Source organism: Aquarana catesbeiana, linkage group LG06 (assembly GCF_042186555.1).
Source record: "Aquarana catesbeiana isolate 2022-GZ linkage group LG06, ASM4218655v1, whole genome shotgun sequence".
Lineage (NCBI taxonomy): Eukaryota > Metazoa > Chordata > Amphibia > Anura > Ranidae > Aquarana > Aquarana catesbeiana.
The window spans coordinates 26,189,282-26,210,222 of record NC_133329.1 but is presented as its reverse complement, the minus strand read 5'-3'; the positions used below and the strand labels follow the sequence as shown (position 1 = coordinate 26,210,222).

At 43.6% G+C, this 20,941-nt stretch overlaps 1 protein-coding gene across 1 annotated transcript in view; it reads left to right on the top strand.

Moving 5' to 3' along the window:
- The window catches only part of LOC141148240 (uncharacterized), a 140,933-nt gene that overhangs the window by 937 nt on the left and 119,055 nt on the right, over positions 1-20,941 (top strand). The gene's annotated exons all lie outside the window — the stretch shown is intronic.

Below are 20,941 nucleotides of genomic sequence, written 5' to 3'. Positions count from 1 at the left end.
ACTATCAGAAAATCGTACGATCGTGTGTACGAGTCTTTAGGATGCTTGCATTCACAGTTATTTGAGTTTTTCAGTATATGATTCACGGTTCAACTGCGAACTTTCTGCTTCCTTTGAGAACTAGAGAGGAAGTTGGGACTTTGCGACACCTTGCTGCTATTGTGTTTATCAGGGGTCTCCAAACTGCAGCCCGAGGGCCAGATGTGGCCCTTTGTCTGCCTTTATACGGCCCTTGGGGCACTATTCATCCCACTGATATGAGACACTAAAATTTAGCTTGTACAGCATTTGTGAAAAAAATCGTAATGTTTTAGGTTTTCTACTGAACTCTGATAAACTCTGCATATTGAGTATTTTTTTTTCTTTAATCAGATTGTATTTAATAGAAAAATGTTTGTTTTGTAAAAATTAAAGACATATATACAAATGACAAAAAAAAAAAAGACACAACCTAAATAAAAAAAAAAAAAAACCCACGCCATCCCATCACAGCACACATCCATATAAATCCACATCCAAATAAATTAAGAACAAACTACAAATAGTACATATCAGTTATGAGGTTTCTAAATTTAAAAAAATCGAACCAACATTTCCATATACAATCAAATTTAAACATGCCATTGTGTAGATAATATATTTGTTTTTCATGTGTAATTCTCTTATTCAAATCTTGGATCCAAGCAGATATTGTAGGGGGAGAGACTGAAACCCATTTAATAATAATCATTCTTTTGGCAATAAACGAGTACTCTAGAAACACCCAGGAGTTTATACTCATTGGGTATTTACAATATGCTTTTATTGAATGCAGTTAAGAAATAGGAGAACAAAATACTATAGATAGTAAATAAAACATTTGTGGAATGACTGCAGTCCACAAACGATCATCATCAAATGTAAACCAGTGGCGGCTGGTGGTAATTTTTGTTGGGGGGCAGCAGCACCCACTAACATCCTCCTCTGGTCCAGTTGGTCGGGTCTGGAGCACTTACCCCATCTATGGCAGGCAGCGCTTCACCCAGGTGGCGGGCATCATGAGCGGCTTCCCCTGCTCTCCGCGGGGATCACAGTCGGCTTCCCATTCCCCTGCTCTCTGCGGGCATCACAGTGGCTTCCTCTTCCCCTGCTCTCCACGGGCATCACAGCGACTTCCCCTGCTCTCTGTGGGCATTACAGCAGCTTCCCCTTCCCCTGCTCTCTGCGGGAATCACAGCGGCTTCCCCTCCCCCTGCTTTCCGTGGGCATCATGACCGCTTCCCCTCCCCCTGCTCTTCGCAGGCATCACGGCTGCTTCCCCTTCCCCTGCTCTTCGCAGGCATCACAGTGTCTTCCCCTCCCCCTGCTCTCCGCGGGCATCATGACGGTTTGCCCTCCCCCTGCTCTTCGCAGGCATCATGGTGGCTTCCCCTTTCCCTGCTCTCTGTGTTTCACTTTAAGCATTCACTACTCCTGAAAAAATGGCCGTTTTAAAAACATTTTTTCCAATTGATACATGTCCCCTGGGGCAGGACCCGGGTCCCCATATACTTTTTATGGCAAAGAACTTGCATATAACCCTTCAGTGAGAACTTTGGATTTTGCAGGTTCGAGCTCCATTGACTTCCACTATTCCCGCATTTGTGATCTGACAGGCATTTTTGCCCGCAATAGCACTGCTTTCCATTTGCATTAGCGCTCAGTTTCTGAGAGTTGAAGTCTTAATTGGCCTTAATTGGGTGGTATTTTCTGGGACTGCAGGATCATTTTTCAGCGCTATACTAGATGACCCCCATAGACAAGTATTATTCTCCACAATTTTTTTATTGTGCATTAAAAAAAGAAAACAAATAAAATTAGACATGCTATCTGCCAATAGAACTTAACCAAAAAGTGCATTCTTTGCATCCAAAAATATAGAAAATATACCAAATCAAATCATTATTCAACCAAAAAAATTATGTCAAAGCAACAACTCCAAGGCCAATAATAAATAACACGTTTTCTCCTCCGATTCTGCAACATGGCTAGTTGACGAACGTCCGTTCAGAAACTGAAAAGTACGAAATGAAAAGTGTAAATCAACACTCACCAAACTTCTAGTAACAGGAAATTAGCGGAAGGAGCCCAAAGGGTGGCACTAAAGAGCTGAAAAACAACATAGTAAAGTCACCACGTTTGTAATTGTTGGGCAACAATTGTGTGGCCGTGTGTATGCAAGACAAGTTTGAGCCAACACCCTTCGGACAAAATTCCATGGTTTTGTTGGCCAACAATCTAATCGTGTGTACGAGGCTTAAGTTTAGTTTAGCTACAATAAGAATCAATAAAGATATATAACTATATATTTTAGGTCACATAGTGAGTCATAATAAATCTAGTCAACCAGCGTTCTGCGACAGTGTTTTGCACGGCGTTAACCACAAAAAATGATAGTGTTGACTTATACCAATCAACAATATTAATAGTTAGACTGTTATATTAAAAGAATATATTATATGTAGACATTTATTAGAGATTATATTTCTATGATAATAATACTAAGTCTTTTTTTCAGATAGCTACATATGTCTTCATTCATCTTTGCAATTTGCTGTTTGAAGATCAAAGATTTGTTTTGCGCTGTTAGCATTAGCAAATCTCTTATCATAAAAAGTACTTGGTTAAGATTACAGTTGGCTCAATTGGCTGCTTTATTATTTATTGGTTAAGTTCTGCAGGTTAATGGAAAAGTAAACTCAGTGTGCTTCCCCTTCCCCTGCTTTTCGCGGGCATCACGGCGGCTTCCCCTCCCCCTGCTCTCCGTGGGCATCACCGTGGCTTCCCCTTCCCCTGCTCTCCGTGGGCATCACGGTGACTTCCCCTTCCCCTGCTCTCCGTGGGCATCACAGTGGCTTCCCCTGCTCTCCGTGGGCATCACAGCGGATTCCCCTTCCCCTGCTCTCTGTGGGCATAACAATGGCTGCCCCTTCCCCTGCTCTCCATGGGCATCATGATGGCTTCCCCTCCCCCTGCTCTTCACGGGCATCACAGCGGCTTCCCCTTCCCCTGCTCTCCGTGGGCATCACAACGGCTTCCCCTTCCCCTGCTCTCCGTGGGCATCACAACAGCTTCCCCTTCCCACTGCTCTTCACGGGATCTATTGCTATTGCCGGAGGTCTATTGTTGCTGGGAAGGATCTATTTGTTCCGGGGGGGGTTTCTTGTTGCTGGGGCATGTGCAAGATTCCAATAGAACGAATTCCTGTAAATGGCAAGATGTAAACGGATGCTGTAGGAATGAGCATTTGGAAACTGGTATAAGTTAAAGTATTTATCACCAGCACACCATGGATCTTTGAAATACTGTCTGAATGATTATTCAGGTGATCACATTGCAATGGTAAAGTGCAACGCCTGGGGACCAGGCAGGAGTGTTTTGTCAGATTGTATCTGTCATGTGATGGTGATGTATTGTTGCTGGTGTTCAATGTTTCTGCGGGGGGTATCTTTTATTGTTAGAGGGGTATATTGTCGATGGGGGGAAATTTTTGTTGCTGGGAGGTATATTGTTGATGGGAGATATTGTTGTTGCTGGAAGAATCTATTGTTGTTGGGAAATATATTGTTGCGGGGGGTCTATTATTGCTGGGAAGGATCTATTGTTGTTGGGGATGATCTCTTGTTGTTGCTGGAAGGGATCTATTGTTGCTGGAGGGGTCTTTGTTGTTGGTAAGAATCCATTGTTTATGGGTGGGGGATCCTTTTGTTGCTGGTTGGGGGATCTTTGTTGCCCGGGGGGGGGTCTATTGTTTCTGGCTGCAGGAGATCTATTTTACTGCCTTTCTTTTTACCATTAAAAATTCCATACAAATTACTTAGCATCACAAATTGATACTTGCTTCTGTATTGTCTAATAGGGGCGGTACTGGGAGTTGGGTAGGGTGGCAAAGACAAGAGACAGTGCTTGCAGGTGGGTAGGGGGCAGTGACAAGGGGGTGACTGAATGTGACAGACTCACCCGGGGCAGAGGCTTTTGGAGGGGACTGAATGCTAGCCTCTTGCCCTGGCATTTGGGGGAATGGTGCTCTTTGTTAGCTGTGTGCCTGGGGACCCTTGAGGTGGTGTTACTTTAGATTCAGGTCCATGTCCCCCAAGACACACAGACTCTGGGAACCCTGTATATGCCATATTAGAAATAGTGACTGATTCATACTGTTGGGACGCATACTGTTAGATGCTAATGTCATCAACTCCAGCCACCTGTCTGTTGTCTTCTATAATGTAAATGAGTCTAGTCTGGCTTACCACAGCTTCAAAGAGTATTTTACCCATTGTTGTTTGTGCTAATTAACCTTGCTATTGTATGAAGGAGTTCTGTGTTGATGTTTATGATAAGGTATAATCTACTGCGTGAAGCTCAGTGACAACAAGTCTGACCTGTGGTGAAATCCTGATTAATCATAACAATGCTCAGGAGGGCACGGAGTCACATCAGCTATATTAAGGGATTAGGTAATTAGCTCTTGTTAATTCTGTTTCTGGTTACAGGTGTATTGTTAGAGTAATATGAGCAGGAGGGAGCAACCTCCTCTTTTACTGTATATAAGACTTGTATTTTGGTTCTAATAAAAGTGTCCATGTTCAGCAACTAAAAAAGTATCATCTTGTTTTGTGCTTGTGAGCGGTTGAAATATCTGATATCTATATTCAGACTGGGAGGAAGTGGTACCCAAGCGGAGTGTGGGACATTTTGTTACATTGGTGGCAAGCAGTGGGACACTTCCTGCAGTCTGGGACATCCAAACTTCCACCTGGATCCAAGGTCTGGATAGCAGGAGAGGAGATGCAAGGTACAGATACCAGCCACTATGGAAGAGGAATTCAGAAGGAGGTTGAGAGAGATGCAGGTACAGCACAGAGGACCAGTGTTAGAGCAGGTCCTGCTGGGCTGGTTTAATTCTATCTGCTGCAAACTCTGGGAGGAAACATTAGCCCGTGAGCAGCGACACCAGGGAAAAGTTCTCCCCTCCATCCAGAAAAGGTACTGGTTGCAGTATGGATTGCGGGTACTGTTTTTGGGAGAAAAACCGCACAAGGGGCAGACAGCTGAATTAAGCAGGCTGATCTGGGCAGAGATGCGGCTGGATGAGAGCTACAGAGCCCTCCGGTGGCATGTATCCCAAGCATGCCCTTGGATAGCGGATGACAGCCCAACATAAGGTTTTGGCTATGGCGGCCTGGGACTGTTGTATGTGAAGCTGACAGAGGACCCTAACTTTGGGAGTGTTTTTGAGTGGCGGTTGGACGAAATCATGGATTTCAGAGAAGGGCTACTGAACATCTCGGAAGTGCACTGGGCACTGGAAGATATAGAGTTTCTGGCCGTTCAGGAATGGGAGCTGGAGATTGACTACAGACGGCTGCTAGACTCTGCTCAGCGCCAGGGCTGGGCTCCCTTTTCCTGGGACTATCAGGAAATACCAGTTAACAACTCTAAAATCCTGGCTGAAGAGTCAGCAATGTGGCAAAGTAACAGTGTGCTTTGCCAACCTGCCCCCGCAGCTAGGGACGCGAGAGTCTTATGATGGATGCAGCAAGTGCTGACTGACCTTGATGATCCTGTTTCTGCATAGGATGATCTTGGATGGAGGAATGTGCCTTTTCAGCAGCATGCCAGAGAATCGGCAGTAGAAAATCTGGAGATTGCCATCCCCAAAGCTGAAATGCTGACAACAGGGCAGAGCTCTGCTAACCTCTGCCCAGCACTGATAGCATCTTCTGGGTTCCACGGACAGGAGATGGTGAACCTCTATTTCCAGACACCAGATGCAGAGACAGGGAATTTGATAGTCTTTTCTGCTGAGGAAAAACAACCTGATGAGCCTCCAGCAGAAGAGCTGGTATTAGGGCCAAACTTCACTGTGCTCTGCCCAGCACCAACAGCAGTATCTGTGGAGTTGCAAGGAACTTCCCCAGCTGAAGCACTGGTCACCAGACAGAGGGTCCAAGACCTCTGCCCCACGCCTGTGGCAGTTCCGGAGGCTCAGGGTGAGAAGATGGCAATCACTTCCCAGCAGCAGATACAGGGGCAGAAGGGAGAGGAGGTGTTCGTGGTCCCTCCCCAACAGTTGGCCAGGGTGGAGGAAGTGGTCTTTCCTTCCCAGCAATGATCTGTGCATCTGGGAGACAGTACCATAGACATGTTGTCCCAGCAGCAGATGAGGGAACGGAAAAGGAAGCAGCCAGCTCACCTCCCTAATGGCAGCTATACAGTTTGGGAGTGGAGGAATCCAGCCTCCTGCCCCGAAGCAGATGATGTGGAGTCCTCAGCAGAAGTGCTGGTAACAGGGCAGAGTGCTACCAACCTCTGCCCAGCACCGGCAACAACTGTGGAGACCCAGCTGATGTAGTGAAACTGCTATTTCCAGCTGAATCACTGGCAACAGGGCAGAGCGCTGCTGGCCTCTGCCTAGCACCTACAGTGTCTCTACAGCTTCAGGAAGCTGGGGTGATTGGCCCCTCTGCCCAGCAGCAGACTGAGCCGCGGAATGTTAAATACCACCCAGCTGAAGCACTGGCAGCCGGACAGAGTAAATGACCTCTGCCCCACACCTACTGGTGTCAACTAAGACAGACTATGTGAGTTAATTCTGCCTGACTAACGCATGTCCAGACCAGGTGAAGGTCTGGGACCTTGTTAGTCAACTTTTGATGGGGGAGAAATGTGACACACTCACCCGGGACAGAGGCTTTTGGAGGGGACTGAATGCTAACCTCTTGCCTACTGATTATGGGCGCTGGCATTTGGGGGAAGAGTGCTCTTTGTGAGCTGTATGCCTGGGGACCCTTGAGGTGGTGTTACTTTAGATTCAGGTCCATGTCCCCCAAGACACACAGACTCTGGGAACCCTGTATATGTCATATTAGAAATAGTGACTGATTTATACTGTTGGGACACATACTGTTAGATGCTAATGTCATCAACTCCATCCATCCGTCTGTTGCCTTCTATAATGTAAATTAGTCTAGTCTGGCCAGCCACAGCTTCTAAGAGTATTTCATCCATTGTTGTTTGTGCTAATTAACCTTGCTATTGTATGAATGAGTTCTGTGTTGATGTTTATGATAAGGTATAATCTACTGTGTGAAGCTCAGTGACAACAAGTCTGACCTGTAGTGAAATCCTGATTAATCATAACAATGCTCAGGAGGGCATGGAGTCACATCGGCTGCTTTAAGGGATTAGTTAATTAGCTCTTGTTAATTGTGTTTCTGGTTACAGGTGTATTGTTAGAGTAATATGAGCAGGAGGGAGGAACCTCCTCTTTTACTGTATATAAGACTTGTATTTTGGTTCTAATAAAAGAGTCCAGGTTCAGCAACTAAACAAGTATCGTCTTGTTTTGTGCTTGTGAGCGGTTGGAATATCTGATATCTATATTCAGACTGGGAGGAAGTGGTATATGACAAAAGCACTCAATCGGAGTGTGGGACGTTTTGTTACAGTGACTAACTGGAGGGATAGAAACCTGCACCTTATCTCTAAGAAAAAAATAAACTTCCCATTGCATATGTAGATAATTAAAGTGCAACAATAAAAAAAATAAAGAATCCTTTAAATATAGTGCCTGGGGGATCCCCTTAGTCTATCTGTGGCACATCTGTACCATGTACAAGACCTGCTGTAGCAAACCTGACATTTCTAAAGAAAAAAAATGAATGAAATGAAATTTTAATTGCCGGCAATAGAAAAATGTTTAAAAAAAGCATGCACCAGTCAGTGACGTCACAAGGGGGCGGTGCCACCAGGTGATGTCACCAGGTGGCTCCACCCCTTACCTATATAAGAACTGTCAAAGGGCAAGCCAGGCATTCAGCGTTTTGCCCTAGTCGACAGCGAAGAAATTTTTTTCGGGTTTGGCTGTGGCGTCGGCCTCATGACTGACAATGGATCTACATCGGGGAACACAATTTTTTTATTTTTTCATAAAGGAATTATCAAAAATAGTCTCTGTGTTTTTATTACTTTTTGATGCTTTTTTGGTGAATGAGTAGGGGTGCATACTCATTCACATGGGGGGGGGGGAATCCCACAGACCCCCACAACCACAGCCCAGGGTTGTCAGCAGGGAAGCCCATTGACAGCTGATGACTCATTGGCTGTTGAAGATGCTGTGGCCGGCTTCCGGGCCGCTCCTTAACAACCAACTATTCACTGCGTCCTGATTGGGCAAAGCTTTGCCTAATCAGGGCTTAGAATTCACTCTGCAGCGAGCAGTGCGTTGCAGGGTGTTCGGCGGGACATTCGCCCAACTCTAATACACACAGGTATCTGCAGCTATAAGGATTGGGAAAAGTCACTTTCCCCATCTACTTTTTTCATACCGGGAGGTACACCAGGAGGCTACAGGTTTTTCTCCCTTCAAGCTGCTATATGGTAGCTATATGCTATATGGTATAGCTATATGGTCCCCTAGACTTGCTTTGGGAGGACTGAGAGGATACCTTGGTTGAGGAAGGAACTTATAGTGGCTTATGTCCTAGAATTACGGGACCGCCTTCAGAGATTGACTGCCACTGTGCGGGACAATTTGCGAGCAGCTCAAGGGAGGTAGAAAAGGTGGTATGACCGGTCAGCTAGAGAGCGCAATTTCAGTGTAGGGCAAAAAGTGTTAGTGCTGAAACTGGTTAAGCAGGACAAGCTCCAGGCCACATGGCAGGGACCTTATAAGATTATAGAACAGCTCTGTGATACCACTTATGTAGTCACCCGATGTTCAGATGAAAGGATCAAAAGAACCTTTTATGTGAAGATGCTGAAACCTTATCAGGGAAGAGAGGAAGCAGTTGCCGCAATATCCCCCCCGGAGATGGAGGACAGAAAGAATGTTCCATTCCCGGCACTGCTCGGGGAGGTAGAGTCTGAGACAGGGATAGTTGAGGTGCGGTTAGGAGAGTGGTTGGAGCCGCACCCCCAAGAACAGGCCCAACGGCTGCTCAATGAGTGCCAGAATATCTTCTTGTCCCATCCAGGCTATACTACTATAGCAGTGCATCTGGTCGAAATGTCGGAGCAAGCCCCCTTGAGGCAAACTGCATATCACATCCCTGATGCTGTACAAGAAGCAATGCAGAAAGGAGATCTGGGATATGATGGATCCTGGAGTCATAGAAGCACGTGGGCATCTCCAGTGGTTTTAGTCCCTAGGAAAGATGGTACTACCAGATTCTTTGTGGACTATAGGCGACTGAATGACCGGACTGTGACCGACTCCTACCCCATGCCCCATGTGCACAAACTTTTAGACAGAATTGCCCGGGGTTACTTTCTCAATACCATTGATCTCTGTAAAGGCTATTGGCAAATCCCACTTCATCAAGAGGTCATCCCTAAGTTTGCTTTTATCACTCCATTTGGCCTGTTCCAGTTTAGAGTCATGCCATTTGGGATGAAAAAGCATCCACCACCTTCCAGCGAATGGTGGATAGGTTACTGGATGGGTTGCAGGATTTTACCTGCTGCCATCTAGATGACATTGCCATTTACAGTAACACCTGGGAAGAACAATACCGCCACATAGTAATAGTATTAGATCAAATAAGGGGAGCAGGACTGACTGTTAAACTGGACAAATGCAAAATCGGTATGTCCAAAGTTCAGTACCTGTAAAAATGGGTGGGGTGTGGTAAACAGAGATCTGAGCCCACTAAATTTGTAACAGTAGCCAATTGGCCCATGCCACATACCAACACTCAAGTGTTAGCCTTTATAGATACCGCTGGGTACTATCGAAAGTTTGTCCCTAATTATAGCGCCATCTCCAAGCCCCTGACTCACCTGACTCATTAGAGTCTTCCCCAACAAGACCTGTGGTCCCCGGAGTGCAAGGCAGCTTTCCAACAACTTAAAAAAGTGCTGATCCAGGCACCAGTATTAGCAGCTCCTGACCTGTCCAAACATTTTAATGTCCATGCAAATGCCTCCATGTTCGGGTTGGGAGTAGGCCTGAGTCAAGTCGGAGAGGATGGGAATGACCATCCAGTGGCTAACATCAGCTGCAAGCTCTTACCCCAAGAGGTTGCCTACGCTACTATAGAGAAAGAATGTTTGGCTTTAATATGGGCTTTGAGGAAATTGCAACCCTACCTCTACGGCAGATCTTTTACCATCCTTACAGATCACAATCCTTTGGTTTGGCTAAACCGAGTCCCAGGTGATAATGGACGGTACTGCGGTGGAGTTTGGCCCTGCAGCTGTTCAGCTTTAAAGTTCAGTATCGTCCAGGGAAACAGAGCGCCAATGCCGATGGCTTGTCTCAGCAAACAGAGATGGAATCATGAGGGAGACTATGGGGTTTATTTACTAAAGCTAGAGAGGGCAAAATTAGTCACAATTCTGTAGAGAAACCAGTAAGCTTCCAGGTTTTATTCCCAAAGCTTAATTAAACAAGCTGAGGTTAGAAGCTGATTAGTTTCTCTGCAGAATTATGACTAATTTTGCCCTCTCTAGCTTTAGTAAATAATCCCCTATGTGTACATCCCCAAGCAGACCCGTTAGGATCACACCGGGTCTGACTACCATGAGACACGGGAGAGCATTGTGACAGTACCAGTCCCATTTAGTCTCTGTCCCAACCCCCTTGTTTCCCTGGATTACCTGTTCCCTGAACCAGCCAAGTTATCTACAGTGGATATAAAACGTCTACACATCTCTGTTAAAATGTCAGGTTTCTGTGATGAAAAAAATGAGACAAAGATAAATTGTTTAAGGAACTTTTTCCACCTTTAATGTGACCTATAAACTGTACGCAGTCTACAGTGTTAAAAAATAGATTTCTAGAGAAAGGATACAAAAAACAACATTTAGAAGCAGTGGTAGAAGAAATTGGACTGATCCCTAGGGATGAGTGTTTGAAAGAAGATACCTCAGGTCCTAAAAATACGAAACATGAATGGGCGTTTATCTCTTCGTTCACTCTCAGTTTGGAGAAGTTGAAAATATTTTTAATACACATTGGCACGTCTTGTTTTTGGATAGATCTCTGGCTACGTCCTTCCAGCTAAACCAAAGTTTGTATACCGTAGAGGTCGTAGTTACGGAGATGCTGTAGTAAAAAAGGTCCTCGATCCCCCCAGCCATCTCCACACCTTTTGGGATCAGGAGGGGTTCTTTGCCTGCAGGAGATGTAAAGCCTGCAGGGAAGTGAGCAGACCACTTAGAGGGGTAAAGACCTTTGTTTCCCCTTCCAATAACAAAGAGTTCACAATTAAACAGTTTATGACATGCAATACAACACATGTAGTGTATGCCCTTTTGGCTTATTATATATTGGAAGAACCAAACGCCTTTTGAGAATACGTGTAGCAGAGCACATTCACAATATACGCATTGGTTTTAAAGATCATAATTTATCTTTACATTTTAAAATCTACCATAATCAGAACCCTTTTAGGGTATAGACCCCATAAAACCCTCTTGGAGGGGTACCAATTTGGTGAGAGAATTATCCAAAAAGGAAACGGAGTGGATTTATTTAACGGATAGCCTTGCTCCTAGAGGGTTAAATGTGGATCTTGATTTGAACTGTTTTAGTAGCGATTATTATTTTTTTAGATTTTTTTTTTTTACTCCTTTTTTCTTGATATGGGGCTGACTTTGTTTAATACTTTGGACACTGTAACTTTTATTCTGAGTAAATCCTCTGTTTCAGTTATTCAGGAATAACAAGAGAGGTTTTATTTTTGATATAAGTTGTACAGTGAATGATCCTAGTGAATATATACTATATTTCAGTCTAGGAATATTAAGATTAAAACGTACCACCTATTTTAATGCATTTTAATGAATTTGTTTTATGTGTATAGAGTGCTGTGTGAGAGAAGCATTATTAACCACTTCAGCCCCGGAAGGATTTACCCCCTTCCTGACCAGAGCACTTTTTACAATTCAGCACTGCGTTGCTTTAACTGTTAATTGCGCGGTCATGCAATGCTCTACCCAAACGAAATTTGCGTCCTTTTCTTCCCACAAATAGAGCTTTCTTTTGATGGTATTTGATCACCTCTGCCGTTTTTATTTTTTGAGCTATAAACGGAAAAAGACTGAAAATTTTGAAAAAAAATGATATTTTCTACTTTTTGTTATAAAAAAAATCCAATAAACTAAATTTTAGTCATACATTTAGGCCAAAATGTATTCGGCCAAATGTCTTTGGTAAAAAAAATGTCAATAAGCGTATATTTATTGGTTTGCGCAAAAGTTATAGCGTCTACAAACTAGGGTACATTTTCTGGAATTTACACAGCTTTTAGTTTATGACTGCCTATGTCATTTCTTGAGGTGCTAAAATGGCAGGGCAGTACAACCCCCCCCAAATGACCCCATTTTGGAAAGTAGACACCCCAAGAAAATTGCTGAGAGGCATGTTGAGCCCATTGAATATTTATTTTTTTTGTCCCAAGTGATTGAATAATGACAAAAAAAAAAAAATTTACAAAAAGTTGTCACTAAATGATATATTGCTCACACAGGCCATGGGCATATGTGGAATTGCACCCCAAAATACATTCAGCTGCTTCTCCTGAGTACGGGGATACCACATGTGTGGCACTTTTTGGGAGCTTAGCTGCGTACGGGGCCCCGAAAACCCAGCACCACCTTCAGGATTTCTAAGGGCATACATTTTTGATTTCACTCCTCACTACCTATCACAGTTTTGAAGGCCATAAAATGCCAAGATGGCACAAACCCCCCCCCCAAATGACCCCATTTTGGAAAGTAGACACCCCAAGCTATTTGCTGAGAGGCATGGTGAGTATTTTGCAGCTCTCATTTGTTTTTGAAAAGGAAGAAAGACCAGAATAATTTTTTTTTTTTCTTTTTTCAATTTTCAAAACTTTGTGACAAAAAGGTCTGCAAAATACTCACTATACCTCTCAGCAAATAGCTTGGGGTGTCTACTTTCCAAAATTGGGTCATTTGGGGGGGTTTTGTGCCACCTGGGCATTCCATGGCCTCCGAAACTGTGATAGGCAGTGAAGAGTGAAATAAAAAATTTACGGCCTTAGAAAGCCTGAAGGCGGTGCTTGGTTTTTTGGGTCCCGTGCGCGGCTAGGCTCCCAAAAAGTCTCACACATGTGGTAACCCCGTACTCAGGAGAAGCAACAGAATTTATTTTATTTTGGGGTGTAATTTCACAAATCCCCATGGCATGTTTGAGCAATATAACATTTAGTGACAACTTTGTGCAAAAAAAAAAAAAAAAAAATTTGTCTCTTTCCCGCAACTTGTGTCACAATATAAAATATTTCAGCAAATAGCTTGGGGTGTCTACTTTCCAAAATGGGGTCATTTGGGGGGGGTTTGAACTGTCCTGGCATTTTATGCACAACATTTAGAAGCTTATGTCACACATCACCCACTCTTCTAACCACTTGAAGACAAAGCCCTTTCTGACACTTTTTGATTACATGAAAAAATTATTTTTTTTTGCAAGAAAATTACTTTGAACCCCCAAACATTTTATATTATTTTAAAGCAAATGCCCTACAGATTAAAATGGTGGGTGTTTCATTTTTTTTTCACACAGTAATTGCGCAGCGATTTTTCAAACGCATTTTTTGTGGAAAAAACACACTTTTTTAAATTTTAATGCACTAAAACACACTATATTGCCCAAATGTTTGATGAAATAAAAAAGATGATCTTAGGCCGAGTACATGGATACCAAACATGACATGCTTTAAAATTGCGCACAAACGTGCAGTGGCAACAAATTTAATACATTTTTAAAAGCATTTAAAAGCCTTTACAGGTTACCACTTTAGATTTACAGAGGAGGTCTACTGCTAAAATTACTGCCCTCGATCTGACCTTTGCGGTGATACCTCACATGCATGGTGCAATTGCTGTTTACATTTGACGCCAGACCGACGCTTGCATTCGCCTTAGCGCGAGAGCAGGGGGGACAGGGGTGCTTTTTTTTTTTTTCTTTATTATTTTTTTGCTTTTTTATCTTATTTTTAAACTGTTCCTTTCATTTTTTTTTAAATCATTTTTATTGTTATCTCAGGGAATGTAAATATCCCCTATGATAGCAATAGGTAGTGACAGGTACTCTTTTTTGAAAAAATTGGGGTCTATTAGACCCTAGATCTCTCCTCTGCCCTCAAAGCATCTGACCACACCAAGATCGGTGTGATAAAATGCTTCCCCAATTTCCCAATGGCGCTGTTTACATCCGGCGAAATCTAAGTCATAAAATGCTCGTAGCTTCCGGTTTCTTAGGCCATAGAGATGTTTGGAGCCCCTCTGGTCTCTGATCAGCTCTATGGTCAGCTGGCTGAATCACCGGCTGCATTCTCAGGTTCCCTGTTGAGACAGGAGAGCCAGAGAAAAACACGGAAGACGTTGGGGGGGGCATTCCCTCCCACTGCTTGTAAAAGCAGTCTAGAGGCTAATTAGCCGCTAGGATTGCTTTTACATGAAAGCCGACCGCTGGCTATAAAGAATGATACCAAGATGATACCTAAACCTGCAGGCATCATTCTGGTATAACCACTCAAAGTCGTGAATGGCGTACCTGAAGACAAAAAGAGGTTAACAATAAAGCACAGTAAACGGTAAAGTATAAAAAATTGCATACCTGAAAAGCAAATATGATAAAACATAATAACAATAAAACATTGCAGAATATAATACAGTAAAAAAGAGCAGAACAATAGAGAGAGAATAGAAAGAGAGAGAACAATGAAACAACAACTATTTTTTTTTATTTTTGTTTGTTTTTTTTTTTTTTTTTTACACTTTTTTTTGTAACTGTAACTTTTATAACTGTAACCGGTTCCAGGTTCAGGTCTCTCAAAATGCGATGGCATCTTTGGAGACCCTGTGAAAGTGTGCCTAGTCTGTGCAATGCTGTACCCTACGCTAATACTCAACTAGTGAATGGTAGCGTTCAAAACATTCACCAATGCAAAGACCAGGATTATCAGGACAGGAGGGACAATAATAGCGGGTGTCACGTCTATATCCGCGCTTGCTGCAGACACAACATCTTTTTTGGGGGGGTTCGTTGGGTAGGGGTACTCGGGAGGACATAAAGAAAATGCCTCTCATGCACCCGACTGCATTTGGTTGGGGATGTGAATGGGGGAAGTACGGGCGCTGCAGAAGCGGTGGATTCCCAATTAGGATTGGCGAATGCAGCAGAAAGGGCATTATGGGCACGACAGGCCTATGTTTGTCTTTTTGGTGGCAGCGGGACACTACTTGTGCTTGCCACCTCACCAGCTTGAACTGCACTTATGGGACTCGCCACGTCACCAAGTGTTACTGCAGTGCTGGTATGACTACGACCAGGGTGTACTAGGCCACTGGTGCTTGCCAGTTCACCAAAACGCTACAAAAAAAAGTGACAGTGATCGATCGATACTGCACTTGGGTGGGCTGGGCTGGGCCGGGAGGAGGGGCAAAACGCAGGTGCTAGCAGGTATCTGGGCTGATCCCACTAACACTGCGTTTTTGGGAACCCTAAACTGCTGGGGACGCTAGTATAGATCTGATCAGATCAGATATTGAAGCGTTCAGATACTATACCACTAAGGGAGGTGTACGGTGCGTGTACGGTGCGTGCGTGGGTGTTCGCGGTACTGGAGCTAATCTGACGCTGCCTGGGGCGACGCATATCACCGCCGGGCGATCAGGGGGCTAAACCTTTATTCGGTAATAAACGGCGGGTGCCCTGACACTATAAAAAATAAACAAACTAACCAGCGTCACCCGTAACAGTTATACGGTGATCAGTGGTGAAAGGGTTAACTAGGGGGCAATCAAGGGGTTAAAACATTTATTAGATAGTATATGGGGGTCCCTGTCGCTATTAAACACTGACAGCGAACCTAAATATTTACGTTCCTAACTAGCGTCACCAGTGACACTAATACAGCGATCAGAAAAATGATTGCTTAGCGACACTGGCGACAGGGGGTGATCAAGGGGTTAAAACTTTATTAGGGGGGGTTAGGGGGGTACCCTAGACCTACAGGGGGCTAATACTCACTGTCCTACCACAGTAACTGTCACAAACTGACACTATGCAGTAATCAGGAAAAAAAAAAAAAAAAAGACCTGCTTGGTGTCAGTTTGTGACGGGGGTGTGATCGGGGGGTGATTGGGGGGCGATCAGGGGGGATCGGGGGTGTTTAGTGTGCCTGGCATGTTCTACTGTGTGTGTGTGTTGGTGCACTTACATGTCTTCTCTCCTCGGCGCCGGAACGGAAACTGGCCAGCCGAGGAGAGATGACATCACATCCTCTGCCTCTGTGTACTACACAGAGGCAGGGGATGTTTCTCATTGGCTGGGAGCGATCGCGAGGGGGGGCCACGATCGGATGGTCTCCCCCTCGTCTCCCATCACTCCCAACCAAACACCGACCGCCGCTGGCACCGGGGGGGGGGGTCCGATCGGACCCCCCGTCCGCGGGAAGGCAATCACGTACCAGGTACGTGATTTTGCCTGCCCGTGCCGCTCTGCTCCACGTATATAGGTGTGAGGCGGTCGGCAAGTGGTTAATAATGATGTACATGATTTTTGTAGATTCTGTGATCCTCTGACTTAATGTCGATTCAATTTAGTAATCTATTTTACCTCCTTGTTTCCATTGGAACTTTCAGGTTGTGGAGTGCACCCGTTTAACATGGCAACTGAGAGGGATACAAGGAGTTAACACTAATTGCCTTCACGCAACACTATTTATTCTGACACGCTATGCCATGAGGTCAAACCCCTTTGATAAAGTCGGAACAGTCGATCAGGGAACGATCTCATGGCGTATTGAATAGATCTACATATACTGCGCTCTAATGTCCAGCATAGTTTTTGGGAAGGATTTGTACTGAGCGGCTCACTGGTTCACAGTGTCTCCCGCACGGCTTTTTGCCATTTCAATCCATTTTCGTTCCTTTGGCTGAACACTGTCACTAAGGGTCGGTTCACACTAGGACGACTTGGGATCCGACTTGTAAGCCCTCAAGTCGCTCCAAGTTGCTTTACTGTGAGATTTGCATTACAGTGAATGAGAGCGTCTTAATTGACACTACTGAAGTTGCTCCGACTTCAGGGCGTACTACTTGTACTACTTGGATCCGACTTGTAGGCGACCTGTACCCATAGAATTCAATGGAAGTCGCCTCCAATTCGGATCTCCATCTATATTGAAGCGACTTTACAGGAAAAAAAATTAGTTTGCCCAGGCAAACCCCTCCCTCCCAGAGAGCTGATTATTCTGTGATTGGCCACAGCCAAAGTCGCCTGTCCTGGAGGCGACTTGAAGTCGAGTTGTAATTTGCTTAAAGTCGCGCTGAAGTCGCGTTGAAGTTGCCTTGCAAAGTTGCGCTGAAGTCGTGTTGCCCCTGTGTGAATCGAGCCTAAGTCACTGGATGAGCGGATATTGACGGCAGTTATGTGAAACAGCAAGGCTTTTTTTTATTTTATATACAACTTGGACAACACACATCTTTAATAAAACATTTGGAAAATAGTATTACTCTATGTGGAGCCTATCCTTTTTTTTTTTTCCTTATATGCGCTGATGATGTGGATTTCCAAGCCGGCCCAGCAGTAAATCAGTGGGAGATCGTGAATGCTTATTATCTGCAACTTTGTGGTGAGTTTGAACCCCAGAGGGGCATGTGGAGCAAGGGTTTGAATACGGTGATTGGTGCACTATCCGACCATCTCCACTTCTTTATTCACTTATGAAGCTAGCCACAAACTTTACCTTCACGTTTATCAACTTGTCAGATCTGCGATTTAATGTTTAGTGACTTTATGTGCATTTACCCTATATGCAATTGTGTCAATTCTATGGCGGATATTATGTGTCTTTTCACATTTGTTTGTTTAATGTGACAGACTGTTGTATCTCATATTTACTTATTTTTTAGTTTAAGTGGCAGCCAGATTATATATTTCTCTCTTATTGTGATTAATCACAGTGCCAGCATGTGTTAATCTGTTTGGAAACTCATTGCGCTGGGTTGGAAGGAGATAAGTGAGCCCAGTTTTATTTCTTTCCTCTTTTTTCATTATAAACTGTACAACTCAATTGAAAAACGAACTTAAATCTTTAAGAAGGGGGAAGTAAAAATAAAAAAGTAAAATAATGTGTTTGCATAAGTGTGCACACCCTAATATAACTGGGGATGTAGCTGTGTTCAGAATTAAGAAATCACATTCAAACTCATGTTAAATAGGAGTCAGTACACACCTGTCATCATTTAACCACTTAAGCCCCGGACCATTTGGCTGGCCAAAGACCAGAGCACTTCTTGTGATTCGGCACTGCATCGCTTTAACTGACAATTGCGCGGTCGTGCGATGTGGCTCCCAAACAAAATTGACGTCCTTTTTTTCCCACAAATAGAGATTTCTTTTGGTAGTATTTGATCACCTCTGCGTTTTTTGTTTTTTTTGCGCTATAAACAAAAAAGAGCGACAATTTAGAAAAAAAAGCTCTATTTTTTACTTTTTGCTATAATTAATATCCCCAAAAAATATATAAAAAAACATTTTTTTTCCTCAGTTTAGGCTGATACATATTCTTCTACATATTTTTGATAAAAAAAATCGCAATAAGCGTTTATTGATTGGTTTTCGCAAAAGTTATAGCGTCTACAAAATAGGGGATAGTTTTATGGCATTTTTATTAATATTTTTTTTTTTACTAGTAATGGCAGCGATCAGTGATTTTTATCATGAGTGCAACATTATGGCGGACAGATCGGACACTTTTGGCGCTATTTTGGGACCATTCACATTTATACAGCGATCAGTGCGATTAAAAATGCATTGATTACTGTGAAAATGTGACTGGCAGTGAAGGGGTTAACCACTAGGTGGCGCTGTAGGGGTTAAGTGTGTCCTAGGGAGTTATTCTAACTGTGGGGTGGATGGGCTATGTGTGACATGACACTGATCACTGCTCCCGATTACAGGGAGCGGTGATCAGTGTCAGTGTCATTAAGCAGAACGGGGAAATGCTTGTTTACATTATCATTTCCCTGTTCTTCCTCTCCGTGAGACGATCGCGGGTATCCCAGCGGACATCGAGTCCGCGGGACCCGCGATCACACTCACAGAGCTTGCGGTGGGCGTGCTGGCAAGCCACCTCTTAAAGGGCAACGCACAGGTACATTAATCTGCCTGTACGTGCCCTTCTGCCGCATTATATCTGCATGAGGTGGTCGGGAAGAGGTTAAAATGTCTCTGATTAACCCCCAAAAAATTTCAGCTGTTCTAGTAGGTCTTTCCTGACATTTTCTTAGTCGCATCCTACAGCAAAAGCCATGGTCCACAGAGAACTTCCAAAGCACCAGAGGGATATCATTGTTAAAAGTTATCAGTCAGGAAAAGGGAACAAAAAAATTCCAAGGCATTAGAGATACCATGGAACACAATGAAGACAGTCATCATCAAGTGGAGAAAAAATGGCACAACAGTGACATTACAAAGAACTGAATGTCCCTCCAAAATTGATGAAAATACGAGAAGAAAACTGGTCAAGGAGGACAGCAACATTAACCACTTGACAACTGGGCACTTAGACCCCCTTCCTAACCAGACCAGCTTTCGGTGCTCTCACATTTTGATTGACAATTACTCAGTCATGCAACACTGTACCCACATGAAATCTTTGTCCTTTTTTTTCACACAAATAGAGCTTTCTTTTGGTGGTATTTGATCACCACTGGGTTTTTTATTTTTTGCGCTATAAATGAAAAAAGACCGGAAATTTTGTAAAAAAAAATGCATTTTTCTTTGTTTCTGTTATAAAATTTTGCAAATTAGTAATTTTTCTTCATAAATTATGGCTAAAATTTATACTGCTACATATCTTGGTAAAAATAACCCAAATCAGTGTAAATTATTTTAGTCTTTGTGATAGTTATAGAGTCTACAAGCTATGGTACAAATCATTGAAAATTGATCACACCTGATAACACCTGATATACTGAGGCTTATCTCATTTCGTGAAACACTAAGGGCTCCTTCACACGAACATGTCCATGTACGGAGCCCACTCTGTTCAGTGGGGAATCGCTCCGTCGATCCCCGCTGAGCAGGCAGATGACAGGTCTGTCTCTGCACACTGTGCAGGGACTGACCTGTCAGAGCGCCGCTCTCCCCTATGGGGGATGAGATGAAGACGGACCGTAGAGTCCGTCGTCACCTGATCCGCAGACGGATGGAAAAATAGGTTTTTCCTCCATCACACTTTTTCAGACATGTCACCGCTGACATCCGTCCCTCCATAGACCTCTATGGAGTGTCCGTTCAGGTTCGCCTGTCAGTTTTGTCCGTGTGAAAAGGGCCTAACAAGCCAGGAAAGTACAAATACCCCCAAATAACCCATTTTTTGAAAGTAGACATTCCAAGGTATTTAGTAAGAGGCACGGTTAGTTTTTTGAAGTTGTCATTTTTTTCCCACAATTCTTTGCAAAATGATGATTTTTTTTTCTTTTTTTCTTTTCACAAAATTGTCACATTACCAGGTTTTTTTCTCTCACATAGCATATCCATACCATAAATGACACCCCAAAATACATTCTGCTACTCCACCTGTGTATGGCAATACCACATGTGTGAGACTTTTACAAAGCCTGGCCACATACAGAGGCCCAACATTGAAGTAGCACGTTCAGGCATTCTAGGAGCATAAATTACACATCTTTTTTCTCAACCACCTATTACACTTTTGAAGGCCCTGGAGCACCAGGACAATGGAAACACCCACAAAATGACCCTGTTTTGGAAAGCAAACACCCCAACGTACAATTTATGAGGCATAATGAGTCTTTTGAACGGTTAATTTATTTTTTCCAGAAGTTTTTGGAAAATATGGGAAAAAAATGAAAACGCATTTTTTTTACACAAAGTTGTCCATTTATAAGATATTTTTAACACATAGCGTGAGCATAG